Genomic DNA, 13,202 nt, shown 5'->3' with positions numbered 1-13,202 from the left:
TCTTTGAATTCACCATCCGGAAGAAAATAAAAAGATCCGAACCGAAACGTAGGAGGCGACGCACTAAACGTGCGTTTCAGTTCGCATCGATGTTCCAGAACCGAAAGATTGTTCGAAAAAAGTGGTAGATAGCCGAAAAAAGTGACAGGGGTGCAACACGAGGACTTCCCAGGAGGTCACCCATCCTAGTACTACTCTCGCCCAAGCACGCTTAACTTCGGAGTTCTGATGGGATCCAGTGCATTTGTGCTGGTATGATCGCACCCAGCATGCCTCTCCATTGTCAAAGTAATTAAGAGTTTCCACTCGCATTGTCGTACGAAGTCCGTTTAAATGAAAGTGCGAAAAAATCCTGCTAGATGACACCGGATGGACGATCCGAGCATGTCGGGAAGCCGGATGATCGCCAGAGCTGTCATCGCGCGATGGATCTTCCCGAGTACCCCCGAATCAATATAAGAATCGCCACGATCTGACGGGCGGATCAAAAGTTATCGTCGGAACGATATTTGTGCACCAAGGGTAGCTCACGGCCAGTAAACACCTTCCGACCGGATTCATGACTCGCATCCACTAGTACACTCATCCGCTATAGCCTGTACGTCACTGAATCTAAACAAACCCCCGCTATAATTTGACCGCAAATGAAATGTCAGAACGAATTCCGTTTATCGAATCAAACGACACTATCACCCCGCCATAATAAAGACCGGACGTCTTTGAATTCACCATCCGGAAGAAAATAAAAAGATCCGAACCGAAACGTAGGAGGCGACGCACTAAACGTGCGTTTCAGTTCGCATCGATGTTCCAGAACCGAAAGATTGTTCGAAAAAAGTGGTAGATAGCCGAAAAAAGTGACAGGGGTGCAACACGAGGACTTCCCAGGAGGTCACCCATCCTAGTACTACTCTCGCCCAAGCACGCTTAACTTCGGAGTTCTGATGGGATCCAGTGCATTTGTGCTGGTATGATCGCACCCAGCATGCCTCTCCATTGTCAAAGTAATTAAGAGTTTCCACTCGCATTGTCGTACGAAGTCCGTTTAAATGAAAGTGCGAAAAAATCCTGCTAGATGACACCGGATGGACGATCCGAGCATGTCGGGAAGCCGGATGACCGCCAGGGCTGTCATCGCGCGATGGATCTTCCCGAGTACCCCCGAATCAATATAAGAATCGCCACGATCTGACGGGCGGATCAAAAGTTATCGTCGGAACGATATTTGTGCACCAAGGGTAGCTCACGGCCAGTAAACACCTTCCGACCGGATTCATGACTCGCATCCACTAGTACACTCATCCGCTATAGCCTGTACGTCACTGAATCTAAACAAACCCCCGCTATAATTTGACCGCAAATGAAATGTCAGAACGAATTCCGTTTATCGAATCAAACGACACTATCACCCCGCCATAATAAAGACCGGACGTCTTTGAATTCACCATCCGGAAGAAAATAAAAAGATCCGAACCGAAACGTAGGAGGCGACGCACTAAACGTGCGTTTCAGTTCGCATCGATGTTCCAGAACCGAAAGATTGTTCGAAAAAAGTGGTAGATAGCCGAAAAAAGTGACAGGGGTGCAACACGAGGACTTCCCAGGAGGTCACCCATCCTAGTACTACTCTCGCCCAAGCACGCTTAACTTCGGAGTTCTGATGGGATCCAGTGCATTTGTGCTGGTATGATCGCACCCAGCATGCCTCTCCATTGTCAAAGTAATTAAGAGTTTCCACTCGCATTGTCGTACGAAGTCCGTTTAAATGAAAGTGCGAAAAAATCCTGCTAGATGACACCGGATGGACGATCCGAGCATGTCGGGAAGCCGGATGACCGCCAGAGCTGTCATCGCGCGATGGATCTTCCCGAGTACCCCCGAATCAATATAAGAATCGCCACGATCTGACGGGCGGATCAAAAGTTATCGTCGGAACGATATTTGTGCACCAAGGGTAGCTCACGGCCAGTAAACACCTTCCGACCGGATTCATGACTCGCATCCACTAGTACACTCATCCGCTATAGCCTGTACGTCACTGAATCTAAACAAACCCCCGCTATAATTTGACCGCAAATGAAATGTCAGAACGAATTCCGTTTATCGAATCAAACGACACTATCACCCCGCCATAATAAAGACCGGACGTCTTTGAATTCACCATCCGGAAGAAAATAAAAAGATCCGAACCGAAACGTAGGAGGCGACGCACTAAACGTGCGTTTCAGTTCGCATCGATGTTCCAGAACCGAAAGATTGTTCGAAAAAAGTGGTAGATAGCCGAAAAAAGTGACAGGGGTGCAACACGAGGACTTCCCAGGAGGTCACCCATCCTAGTACTACTCTCGCCCAAGCACGCTTAACTTCGGAGTTCTGATGGGATCCAGTGCATTTGTGCTGGTATGATCGCACCCAGCATGCCTCTCCATTGTCAAAGTAATAAAGAGTTTCCACTCGCATTGTCGTACGAAGTCCGTTTAAATGAAAGTGCGAAAAAATCCTGCTAGATGACACCGGATGGCCGATCCGAGCATGTCGGGAAGCCGGATGACCGCCAGGGCTGTCATCGCGCGATGGATCTTCCCGAGTACCCCCGAATCAATATAAGAATCGCCACGATCTGACGGGCGGATCAAAAGTTATCGTCGGAACGATATTTGTGCACCAAGGGTAGCTCACGGCCAGTAAACACCTTCCGACCGGATTCATGACTCGCATCCACTAGTACACTCATCCGCTATAGCCTGTACGTCACTGAATCTAAACAAACCCCCGCTATAATTTGACCGCAAATGAAATGTCAGAACGAATTCCGTTTATCGAATCAAACGACACTATCACCCCGCCATAATAAAGACCGGACGTCTTTGAATTCACCATCCGGAAGAAAATAAAAAGATCCGAACCGAAACGTAGGAGGCGACGCACTAAACGTGCGTTTCAGTTCGCATCGATGTTCGAGAACCGAAAGATTGTTCGAAAAAAGTGGTAGATAGCCGAAAAAAGTGACAGGGGTGCAACACGAGGACTTCACAGGAGGTCACCCATCCTAGTACTACTCTCGCCCAAGCACGCTTAACTTCGGAGTTCTGATGGGATCCAGTGCATTTGTGCTGGTATGATCGCACCCAGCATGCCTCTCCATTGTCAAAGTAATTAAGAGTTTCCACTCGCATTGTCGTACGAAGTCCGTTTAAATGAAAGTGCGAAAAAATCCTGCTAGATGACACCGGATGGACGATCCGAGCATGTCGGGAAGCCGGATGACCGCCAGGGCTGTCATCGCGCGATGAATCTTCCCGAGTACCCCCGAATCAATATAAGAATCGCCACGATCTGACGGGCGGATCAAAAGTTATCGTCGGAACGATATTTGTGCACCAAGGGTAGCTCACGGCCAGTAAACACCTTCCGACCGGATTCATGACTCGCATCCACTAGTACACTCATCCGCTATAGCATGTACGTCACTGAATCTAAACAAACCCCCGCTATAATTTGACCGCAAATGAAATGTCAGAACGAATTCCGTTTATCGAATCAAACGACACTATCGCCCCGCCATAATAAAGACCGGACGTCTTTGAATTCACCATCCGGAAGAAAATAAAAAGATCCGAACCGAAACGTAGGAGGCGACGCACTAAACGTGCGTTTCAGTTCGCATCGATGTTCCAGAACCGAAAGATTGTTCGAAAAAAGTGGTAGATAGCCGAAAAAGTGACAGGGGTGCAACACGAGGACTTCCCAGGAGGTCACCCATCCTAGTACTACTCTCGCCCAAGCACGCTTAACTTCGGAGTTCTGATGGGATCCAGTGCATTTGTGCTGGTATGATCGCACCCAGCATGCCTCTCCATTGTCAAAGTAATAAAGAGTTTCCACTCGCATTGTCGTACGAAGTCCGTTTAAATGAAAGTGCGAAAAAATCCTGCTAGATGACACCGGATGGACGATCCGAGCATGTCGGGAAGCCGGATGACCGCCAGGGCTGTCATCGCGCGATGAATCTTCCCGAGTACCCCCGAATCAATATAAGAATCGCCACGATCTGACGGGCGGATCAAAAGTTATCGTCGGAACGATATTTGTGCACCAAGGGTAGCTCACGGCCAGTAAACACCTTCCGACCGGATTCATGACTCGCATCCACTAGTACACTCATCCGCTATAGCATGTACGTCACTGAATCTAAACAAACCCCCGCTATAATTTGACCGCAAATGAAATGTCAGAACGAATTCCGTTTATCGAATCAAACGACACTATCGCCCCGCCATAATAAAGACCGGACGTCTTTGAATTCACCATCCGGAAGAAAATAAAAAGATCCGAACCGAAACGTAGGAGGCGACGCACTAAACGTGCGTTTCAGTTCGCATCGATGTTCCAGAACCGAAAGATTGTTCGAAAAAAGTGGTAGATAGCCGAAAAAAGTGACAGGGGTGCAACACGAGGACTTCCCAGGAGGTCACCCATCCTAGTACTACTCTCGCCCAAGCACGCTTAACTTCGGAGTTCTGATGGGATCCAGTGCATTTGTGCTGGTATGATCGCACCCAGCATGCCTCTCCATTGTCAAAGTAATTAAGAGTTTCCACTCGCATTGTCGTACGAAGTCCGTTTAAATGAAAGTGCGAAAAAATCCTGCTAGATGACACCGGATGGACGATCCGAGCATGTCGGGAAGCCGGATGACCGCCAGGGCTGTCATCGCGCGATGGATCTTCCCGAGTACCCCCGAATCAATATAAGAATCGCCACGATCTGACGGGCGGATCAAAAGTTATCGTCGGAACGATATTTGTGCACCAAGGGTAGCTCACGGCCAGTAAACACCTTCCGACCGGATTCATGACTCGCATCCACTAGTACACTCATCCGCTATAGCCTGTACGTCACTGAATCTAAACAAACCCCCGCTATAATTTGACCGCAAATGAAATGTCAGAACGAATTCCGTTTATCGAATCAAACGACACTATCACCCCGCCATAATAAAGACCGGACGTCTTTGAATTCACCATCCGGAAGAAAATAAAAAGATCCGAACCGAAACGTAGGAGGCGACGCACTAAACGTGCGTTTCAGTTCGCATCGATGTTCCAGAACCGAAAGATTGTTCGAAAAAAGTGGTAGATAGCCGAAAAAAGTGACAGGGGTGCAACACGAGGACTTCCCAGGAGGTCACCCATCCTAGTACTACTCTCGCCCAAGCACGCTTAACTTCGGAGTTCTGATGGGATCCAGTGCATTTGTGCTGGTATGATCGCACCCAGCATGCGTCTCCATTGTCAAAGTAATAAAGAGTTTCCACTCGCATTGTCGTACGAAGTCCGTTTAAATGAAAGTGCGAAAAAATCCTGCTAGATGACACCGGATGGACGATCCGAGCATGTCGGGAAGCCGGATGACCGCCAGGGCTGTCATCGCGCGATGAATCTTCCCGAGTACCCCCGAATCAATATAAGAATCGCCACGATCTGACGGGCGGATCAAAAGTTATCGTCGGAACGATATTTGTGCACCAAGGGTAGCTCACGGCCAGTAAACACCTTCCGACCGGATTCATGACTCGCATCCACTAGTACACTCATCCGCTATAGCATGTACGTCACTGAATCTAAACAAACCCCCGCTATAATTTGACCGCAAATGAAATGTCAGAACGAATTCCGTTTATCGAATCAAACGACACTATCGCCCCGCCATAATAAAGACCGGACGTCTTTGAATTCACCATCCGGAAGAAAATAAAAAGATCCGAACCGAAACGTAGGAGGCGACGCACTAAACGTGCGTTTCAGTTCGCATCGATGTTCCAGAACCGAAAGATTGTTCGAAAAAAGTGGTAGATAGCCGAAAAAAGTGACAGGGGTGCAACACGAGGACTTCCCAGGAGGTCACCCATCCTAGTACTACTCTCGCCCAAGCACGCTTAACTTCGGAGTTCTGATGGGATCCAGTGCATTTGTGCTGGTATGATCGCACCCAGCATGCCTCTCCATTGTCAAAGTAATAAAGAGTTTCCACTCGCATTGTCGTACGAAGTCCGTTTAAATGAAAGTGCGAAAAAATCCTGCTAGATGACACCGGATGGACGATCCGAGCATGTCGGGAAGCCGGATGACCGCCAGGGCTGTCATCGCGCGATGGATCTTCCCGAGTACCCCCGAATCAATATAAGAATCGTCACGATCTGACGGGCGGATCAAAAGTTATCGTCGGAACGATATTTGTGCACCAAGGGTAGCTCACGGCCAGTAAACACCTTACGACCGGATTCATGACTCGCATCCACTAGTACACTCATCCGCTATAGCCTGTACGTCACTGAATCTAAACAAACCCCCGCTATAATTTGACCGCAAATGAAATGTCAGAACGAATTCCGTTTATCGAATCAAACGACACTATCGCCCCGCCATAATAAAGACCGGACGTCTTTGAATTCACCATCCGGAAGAAAATAAAAAGATCCGAACCGAAACGTAGGAGGCGACGCACTAAACGTGCGTTTCAGTTCGCATCGATGTTCCAGAACCGAAAGATTGTTCGAAAAAAGTGGTAGATAGCCGAAAAAAGTGACAGGGGTGCAACACGAGGACTTCCCAGGAGGTCACCCATCCTAGTACTACTCTCGCCCAAGCACGCTTAACTTCGGAGTTCTGATGGGATCCAGTGCATTTGTGCTGGTATGATCGCACCCAGCATGCCTCTCCATTGTCAAAGTAATTAAGAGTTTCCACTCGCATTGTCGTACGAAGTCCGTTTAAATGAAAGTGCGAAAAAATCCTGCTAGATGACACCGGATGGACGATCCGAGCATGTCGGGAAGCCGGATGACCGCCAGGGCTGTCATCGCGCGATGGATCTTCCCGAGTACCCCCGAATCAATATAAGAATCGCCACGATCTGACGGGCGGATCAAAAGTTATCGTCGGAACGATATTTGTGCACCAAGGGTAGCTCACGGCCAGTAAACACCTTCCGACCGGATTCATGACTCGCATCCACTAGTACACTCATCCGCTATAGCCTGTACGTCACTGAATCTAAACAAACCCCCGCTATAATTTGACCGCAAATGAAATGTCAGAACGAATTCCGTTTATCGAATCAAACGACACTATCACCCCGCCATAATAAAGACCGGACGTCTTTGAATTCACCATCCGGAAGAAAATAAAAAGATCCGAACCGAAACGTAGGAGGCGACGCACTAAACGTGCGTTTCAGTTCGCATCGATGTTCCAGAACCGAAAGATTGTTCGAAAAAAGTGGTAGATAGCCGAAAAAAGTGACAGGGGTGCAACACGAGGACTTCCCAGGAGGTCACCCATCCTAGTACTACTCTCGCCCAAGCACGCTTAACTTCGGAGTTCTGATGGGATCCAGTGCATTTGTGCTGGTATGATCGCACCCAGCATGCCTCTCCATTGTCAAAGTAATAAAGAGTTTCCACTCGCATTGTCGTACGAAGTCCGTTTAAATGAAAGTGCGAAAAAATCCTGCTAGATGACACCGGATGGACGATCCGAGCATGTCGGGAAGCCGGATGACCGCCAGGGCTGTCATCGCGCGATGGATCTTCCCGAGTACCCCCGAATCAATATAAGAATCGTCACGATCTGACGGGCGGATCAAAAGTTATCGTCGGAACGATATTTGTGCACCAAGGGTAGCTCACGGCCAGTAAACACCTTACGACCGGATTCATGACTCGCATCCACTAGTACACTCATCCGCTATAGCCTGTACGTCACTGAATCTAAACAAACCCCCGCTATAATTTGACCGCAAATGAAATGTCAGAACGAATTCCGTTTATCGAATCAAACGACACTATCACCCCGCCATAATAAAGACCGGACGTCTTTGAATTCACCATCCGGAAGAAAATAAAAAGATCCGAACCGAAACGTAGGAGGCGACGCACTAAACGTGCGTTTCAGTTCGCATCGATGTTCCAGAACCGAAAGATTGTTCGAAAAAAGTGGTAGATAGCCGAAAAAAGTGACAGGGGTGCAACACGAGGACTTCCCAGGAGGTCACCCATCCTAGTACTACTCTCGCCCAAGCACGCTTAACTTCGGAGTTCTGATGGGATCCAGTGCATTTGTGCTGGTATGATCGCACCCAGCATGCCTCTCCATTGTCAAAGTAATTAAGAGTTTCCACTCGCATTGTCGTACGAAGTCCGTTTAAATGAAAGTGCGAAAAAATCCTGCTAGATGACACCGGATGGACGATCCGAGCATGTCGGGAAGCCGGATGACCGCCAGGGCTGTCATCGCGCGATGGATCTTCCCGAGTACCCCCGAATCAATATAAGAATCGCCACGATCTGACGGGCGGATCAAAAGTTATCGTCGGAACGATATTTGTGCACCAAGGGTAGCTCACGGCCAGTAAACACCTTCCGACCGGATTCATGACTCGCATCCACTAGTACACTCATCCGCTATAGCCTGTACGTCACTGAATCTAAACAAACCCCCGCTATAATTTGACCGCAAATGAAATGTCAGAACGAATTCCGTTTATCGAATCAAACGACACTATCACCCCGCCATAATAAAGACCGGACGTGTTTGAATTCACCATCCGGAAGAAAATATAAAGATCCGAACCGAAACGTAGGAGGCGACGCACTAAACGTGCGTTTCAGTTCGCATCGATGTTCCAGAACCGAAAGATTGTTCGAAAAAAGTGGTAGATAGCCGAAAAAAGTGACAGGGGTGCAACACGAGGACTTCCCAGGAGGTCACCCATCCTAGTACTACTCTCGCCCAAGCACGCTTAACTTCGGAGTTCTGATGGGATCCAGTGCATTTGTGCTGGTATGATCGCACCCAGCATGCGTCTCCATTGTCAAAGTAATAAAGAGTTTCCACTCGCATTGTCGTACGAAGTCCGTTTAAATGAAAGTGCGAAAAAATCCTGCTAGATGACACCGGATGGACGATCCGAGCATGTCGGGAAGCCGGATGACCGCCAGGGCTGTCATCGCGCGATGAATCTTCCCGAGTACCCCCGAATCAATATAAGAATCGCCACGATCTGACGGGCGGATCAAAAGTTATCGTCGGAACGATATTTGTGCACCAAGGGTAGCTCACGGCCAGTAAACACCTTCCGACCGGATTCATGACTCGCATCCACTAGTACACTCATCCGCTATAGCATGTACGTCACTGAATCTAAACAAACCCCCGCTATAATTTGACCGCAAATGAAATGTCAGAACGAATTCCGTTTATCGAATCAAACGACACTATCGCCCCGCCATAATAAAGACCGGACGTCTTTGAATTCACCATCCGGAAGAAAATAAAAAGATCCGAACCGAAACGTAGGAGGCGACGCACTAAACGTGCGTTTCAGTTCGCATCGATGTTCCAGAACCGAAAGATTGTTCGAAAAAAGTGGTAGATAGCCGAAAAAAGTGACAGGGGTGCAACACGAGGACTTCCCAGGAGGTCACCCATCCTAGTACTACTCTCGCCCAAGCACGCTTAACTTCGGAGTTCTGATGGGATCCAGTGCATTTGTGCTGGTATGATCGCACCCAGCATGCCTCTCCATTGTCAAAGTAATAAAGAGTTTCCACTCGCATTGTCGTACGAAGTCCGTTTAAATGAAAGTGCGAAAAAATCCTGCTAGATGACACCGGATGGACGATCCGAGCATGTCGGGAAGCCGGATGACCGCCAGGGCTGTCATCGCGCGATGAATCTTCCCGAGTACCCCCGAATCAATATAAGAATCGCCACGATCTGACGGGCGGATCAAAAGTTATCGTCGGAACGATATTTGTGCACCAAGGGTAGCTCACGGCCAGTAAACACCTTCCGACCGGATTCATGACTCGCATCCACTAGTACACTCATCCGCTATAGCATGTACGTCACTGAATCTAAACAAACCCCCGCTATAATTTGACCGCAAATGAAATGTCAGAACGAATTCCGTTTATCGAATCAAACGACACTATCGCCCCGCCATAATAAAGACCGGACGTCTTTGAATTCACCATCCGGAAGAAAATAAAAAGATCCGAACCGAAACGTAGGAGGCGACGCACTAAACGTGCGTTTCAGTTCGCATCGATGTTCCAGAACCGAAAGATTGTTCGAAAAAAGTGGTAGATAGCCGAAAAAAGTGACAGGGGTGCAACACGAGGACTTCCCAAGAGGTCACCCATCCTAGTACTACTCTCGCCCAAGCACGCTTAACTTCGGAGTTCTGATGGGATCCAGTGCATTTGTGCTGGTATGATCGCACCCAGCATGCCTCTCCATTGTCAAAGTAATTAAGAGTTTCCACTCGCATTGTCGTACGAAGTCCGTTTAAATGAAAGTGCGAAAAAATCCTGCTAGATGACACCGGATGGACGATCCGAGCATGTCGGGAAGCCGGATGACCGCTAGAGCTGTCATCGCGCGATGGATCTTCCCGAGTACCCCCGAATCAATATAAGAATCGCCACGATCTGACGGGCGGATCAAAAGTTATCGTCGGAACGATATTTGTGCACCAAGGGTAGCTCACGGCCAGTAAACACCTTCCGACCGGATTCATGACTCGCATCCACTAGTACACTCATCCGCTATAGCCTGTACGTCACTGAATCTAAACAAACCCCCGCTATAATTTGACCGCAAATGAAATGTCAGAACGAATTCCGTTTATCGAATCAAACGACACTATCACCCCGCCATAATAAAGACCGGACGTCTTTGAATTCACCATCCGGAAGAAAATAAAAAGATCCGAACCGAAACGTAGGAGGCGACGCACTAAACGTGCGTTTCAGTTCGCATCGATGTTCCAGAACCGAAAGATTGTTCGAAAAAAGTGGTAGATAGCCGAAAAAAGTGACAGGGGTGCAACACGAGGACTTCCCAGGAGGTCACCCATCCTAGTACTACTCTCGCCCAAGCACGCTTAACTTCGGAGTTCTGATGGGATCCAGTGCATTTGTGCTGGTATGATCGCACCCAGCATGCGTCTCCATTGTCAAAGTAATAAAGAGTTTCCACTCGCATTGTCGTACGAAGTCCGTTTAAATGAAAGTGCGAAAAAATCCTGCTAGATGACACCGGATGGACGATCCGAGCATGTCGGGAAGCCGGATGACCGCCAGGGCTGTCATCGCGCGATGAATCTTCCCGAGTACCCCCGAATCAATATAAGAATCGCCACGATCTGACGGGCGGATCAAAAGTTATCGTCGGAACGATATTTGTGCACCAAGGGTAGCTCACGGCCAGTAAACACCTTCCGACCGGATTCATGACTCGCATCCACTAGTACACTCATCCGCTATAGCATGTACGTCACTGAATCTAAACAAACCCCCGCTATAATTTGACCGCAAATGAAATGTCAGAACGAATTCCGTTTATCGAATCAAACGACACTATCGCCCCGCCATAATAAAGACCGGACGTCTTTGAATTCACCATCCGGAAGAAAATAAAAAGATCCGAACCGAAACGTAGGAGGCGACGCACTAAACGTGCGTTTCAGTTCGCATCGATGTTCCAGAACCGAAAGATTGTTCGAAAAAAGTGGTAGATAGCCGAAAAAAGTGACAGGGGTGCAACACGAGGACTTCCCAGGAGGTCACCCATCCTAGTACTACTCTCGCCCAAGCACGCTTAACTTCGGAGTTCTGATGGGATCCAGTGCATTTGTGCTGGTATGATCGCACCCAGCATGCCTCTCCATTGTCAAAGTAATAAAGAGTTTCCACTCGCATTGTCGTACGAAGTCCGTTTAAATGAAAGTGCGAAAAAATCCTGCTAGATGACACCGGATGGACGATCCGAGCATGTCGGGAAGCCGGATGACCGCCAGGCTGTCATCGCGCGATGAATCTTCCCGAGTACCCCCGAATCAATATAAGAATCGCCACGATCTGACGGGCGGATCAAAAGTTATCGTCGGAACGATATTTGTGCACCAAGGGTAGCTCACGGCCAGTAAACACCTTCCGACCGGATTCATGACTCGCATCCACTAGTACACTCATCCGCTATAGCCTGTACGTCACTGAATCTAAACAAACCCCCGCTATAATTTGACCGCAAACGAAATGTCAGAACGAATTCCGTTTATCGAATCAAACGACACTATCACCCCGCCATAATAAAGACCGGACGTCTTTGAATTCACCATCCGGAAGAAAATAAAAAGATCCGAACCGAAACGTAGGAGGCGACGCACTAAACGTGCGTTTCAGTTCGCATCGATGTTCCAGAACCGAAAGATTGTTCGAAAAAAGTGGTAGATAGCCGAAAAAAGTGACAGGGGTGCAACACGAGGACTTCCCAGGAGGTCACCCATCCTAGTACTACTCTCGCCCAAGCACGCTTAACTTCGGAGTTCTGATGGGATCCAGTGCATTTGTGCTGGTATGATCGCACCCAGCATGCCTCTCCATTGTCAAAGTAATTAAGAGTTTCCACTCGCATTGTCGTACGAAGTCCGTTTAAATGAAAGTGCGAAAAAATCCTGCTAGATGACACCGGATGGACGATCCGAGCATGTCGGGAAGCCGGATGACCGCCAGGGCTGTCATCGCGCGATGGATCTTCCCGAGTACCCCCGAATCAATATAAGAATCGCCACGATCTGACGGGCGGATCAAAAGTTATCGTCGGAACGATATTTGTGCACCAAGGGTAGCTCACGGCCAGTAAACACCTTCCGACCGGATTCATGACTCGCATCCACTAGTACACTCATCCGCTATAGCCTGTACGTCACTGAATCTAAACAAACCCCCGCTATAATTTGACCGCAAATGAAATGTCAGAACGAATTCCGTTTATCGAATCAAACGACACTATCACCCCGCCATAATAAAGACCGGACGTCTTTGAATTCACCATCCGGAAGAAAATAAAAAGATCCGAACCGAAACGTAGGAGGCGACGCACTAAACGTGCGTTTCAGTTCGCATCGATGTTCCAGAACCGAAAGATTGTTCGAAAAAAGTGGTAGATAGCCGAAAAAAGTGACAGGGGTGCAACACGAGGACTTCCCAGGAGGTCACCCATCCTAGTACTACTCTCGCCCAAGCACGCTTAACTTCGGAGTTCTGATGGGATCCAGTGCATTTGTGCTGGTATGATCGCACCCAGCATGCGTCTCCATTGTCAAAGTAATAAAGAGTTTCCACTCGCATTGTC

General features: G+C 48.5%; 19 non-coding genes across 19 annotated transcripts; all 19 read right to left on the bottom strand.

Annotated features, from left to right (window-relative positions):
• Positions 1–147: 147 nt before the first annotated feature.
• On the bottom strand, positions 148–266 carry LOC143873343 (5S ribosomal RNA). Its single transcript, XR_013248056.1, has one exon. It is a non-coding gene; the product is annotated as a 5S ribosomal RNA (ribosomal RNA).
• A 597-nt stretch (positions 267–863) lies between these two features.
• LOC143873331 (5S ribosomal RNA) lies at positions 864–982 on the bottom strand. The gene has a single exon (XR_013248045.1). It is a non-coding gene; the product is annotated as a 5S ribosomal RNA (ribosomal RNA).
• A 597-nt stretch (positions 983–1,579) lies between these two features.
• Positions 1,580–1,698, bottom strand: LOC143873319 (5S ribosomal RNA). The gene has a single exon (XR_013248034.1). It is a non-coding gene; the product is annotated as a 5S ribosomal RNA (ribosomal RNA).
• Positions 1,699–2,295: 597 nt separating this feature from the next.
• Positions 2,296–2,414, bottom strand: LOC143873308 (5S ribosomal RNA). Its single transcript, XR_013248023.1, has one exon. It is a non-coding gene; the product is annotated as a 5S ribosomal RNA (ribosomal RNA).
• A 597-nt stretch (positions 2,415–3,011) lies between these two features.
• LOC143873278 (5S ribosomal RNA) lies at positions 3,012–3,130 on the bottom strand. Its single transcript, XR_013247995.1, has one exon. It is a non-coding gene; the product is annotated as a 5S ribosomal RNA (ribosomal RNA).
• Positions 3,131–3,726: 596 nt separating this feature from the next.
• On the bottom strand, positions 3,727–3,845 carry LOC143873296 (5S ribosomal RNA). Its single transcript, XR_013248012.1, has one exon. It is a non-coding gene; the product is annotated as a 5S ribosomal RNA (ribosomal RNA).
• A 597-nt stretch (positions 3,846–4,442) lies between these two features.
• LOC143873284 (5S ribosomal RNA) lies at positions 4,443–4,561 on the bottom strand. Its single transcript, XR_013248001.1, has one exon. It is a non-coding gene; the product is annotated as a 5S ribosomal RNA (ribosomal RNA).
• A 597-nt stretch (positions 4,562–5,158) lies between these two features.
• Positions 5,159–5,277, bottom strand: LOC143873271 (5S ribosomal RNA). The gene has a single exon (XR_013247990.1). It is a non-coding gene; the product is annotated as a 5S ribosomal RNA (ribosomal RNA).
• Positions 5,278–5,874: 597 nt separating this feature from the next.
• Positions 5,875–5,993, bottom strand: LOC143873259 (5S ribosomal RNA). The gene has a single exon (XR_013247978.1). It is a non-coding gene; the product is annotated as a 5S ribosomal RNA (ribosomal RNA).
• Positions 5,994–6,590: 597 nt separating this feature from the next.
• On the bottom strand, positions 6,591–6,709 carry LOC143873247 (5S ribosomal RNA). The gene has a single exon (XR_013247967.1). It is a non-coding gene; the product is annotated as a 5S ribosomal RNA (ribosomal RNA).
• A 597-nt stretch (positions 6,710–7,306) lies between these two features.
• LOC143873236 (5S ribosomal RNA) lies at positions 7,307–7,425 on the bottom strand. The gene has a single exon (XR_013247956.1). It is a non-coding gene; the product is annotated as a 5S ribosomal RNA (ribosomal RNA).
• A 597-nt stretch (positions 7,426–8,022) lies between these two features.
• Positions 8,023–8,141, bottom strand: LOC143873225 (5S ribosomal RNA). Its single transcript, XR_013247945.1, has one exon. It is a non-coding gene; the product is annotated as a 5S ribosomal RNA (ribosomal RNA).
• Positions 8,142–8,738: 597 nt separating this feature from the next.
• On the bottom strand, positions 8,739–8,857 carry LOC143873214 (5S ribosomal RNA). The gene has a single exon (XR_013247934.1). It is a non-coding gene; the product is annotated as a 5S ribosomal RNA (ribosomal RNA).
• Positions 8,858–9,454: 597 nt separating this feature from the next.
• LOC143873203 (5S ribosomal RNA) lies at positions 9,455–9,573 on the bottom strand. The gene has a single exon (XR_013247923.1). It is a non-coding gene; the product is annotated as a 5S ribosomal RNA (ribosomal RNA).
• A 597-nt stretch (positions 9,574–10,170) lies between these two features.
• Positions 10,171–10,289, bottom strand: LOC143872998 (5S ribosomal RNA). Its single transcript, XR_013247721.1, has one exon. It is a non-coding gene; the product is annotated as a 5S ribosomal RNA (ribosomal RNA).
• A 597-nt stretch (positions 10,290–10,886) lies between these two features.
• Positions 10,887–11,005, bottom strand: LOC143873191 (5S ribosomal RNA). The gene has a single exon (XR_013247912.1). It is a non-coding gene; the product is annotated as a 5S ribosomal RNA (ribosomal RNA).
• A 597-nt stretch (positions 11,006–11,602) lies between these two features.
• On the bottom strand, positions 11,603–11,721 carry LOC143873180 (5S ribosomal RNA). Its single transcript, XR_013247901.1, has one exon. It is a non-coding gene; the product is annotated as a 5S ribosomal RNA (ribosomal RNA).
• A 596-nt stretch (positions 11,722–12,317) lies between these two features.
• On the bottom strand, positions 12,318–12,436 carry LOC143873168 (5S ribosomal RNA). The gene has a single exon (XR_013247890.1). It is a non-coding gene; the product is annotated as a 5S ribosomal RNA (ribosomal RNA).
• A 597-nt stretch (positions 12,437–13,033) lies between these two features.
• On the bottom strand, positions 13,034–13,152 carry LOC143873157 (5S ribosomal RNA). The gene has a single exon (XR_013247879.1). It is a non-coding gene; the product is annotated as a 5S ribosomal RNA (ribosomal RNA).
• Between the last annotated feature and the right edge of the window lie 50 nt (positions 13,153–13,202).

Source organism: Tasmannia lanceolata, unplaced genomic scaffold, assembly GCF_043159265.1.
Source record: "Tasmannia lanceolata isolate RefF3 unplaced genomic scaffold, GAP_Taslan_0.1 ptg000003l, whole genome shotgun sequence".
NCBI classification, from domain to species: domain Eukaryota; kingdom Viridiplantae; phylum Streptophyta; class Magnoliopsida; order Canellales; family Winteraceae; genus Tasmannia; species Tasmannia lanceolata.
This window is presented reverse-complemented; position numbering and strand designations above follow the sequence as displayed.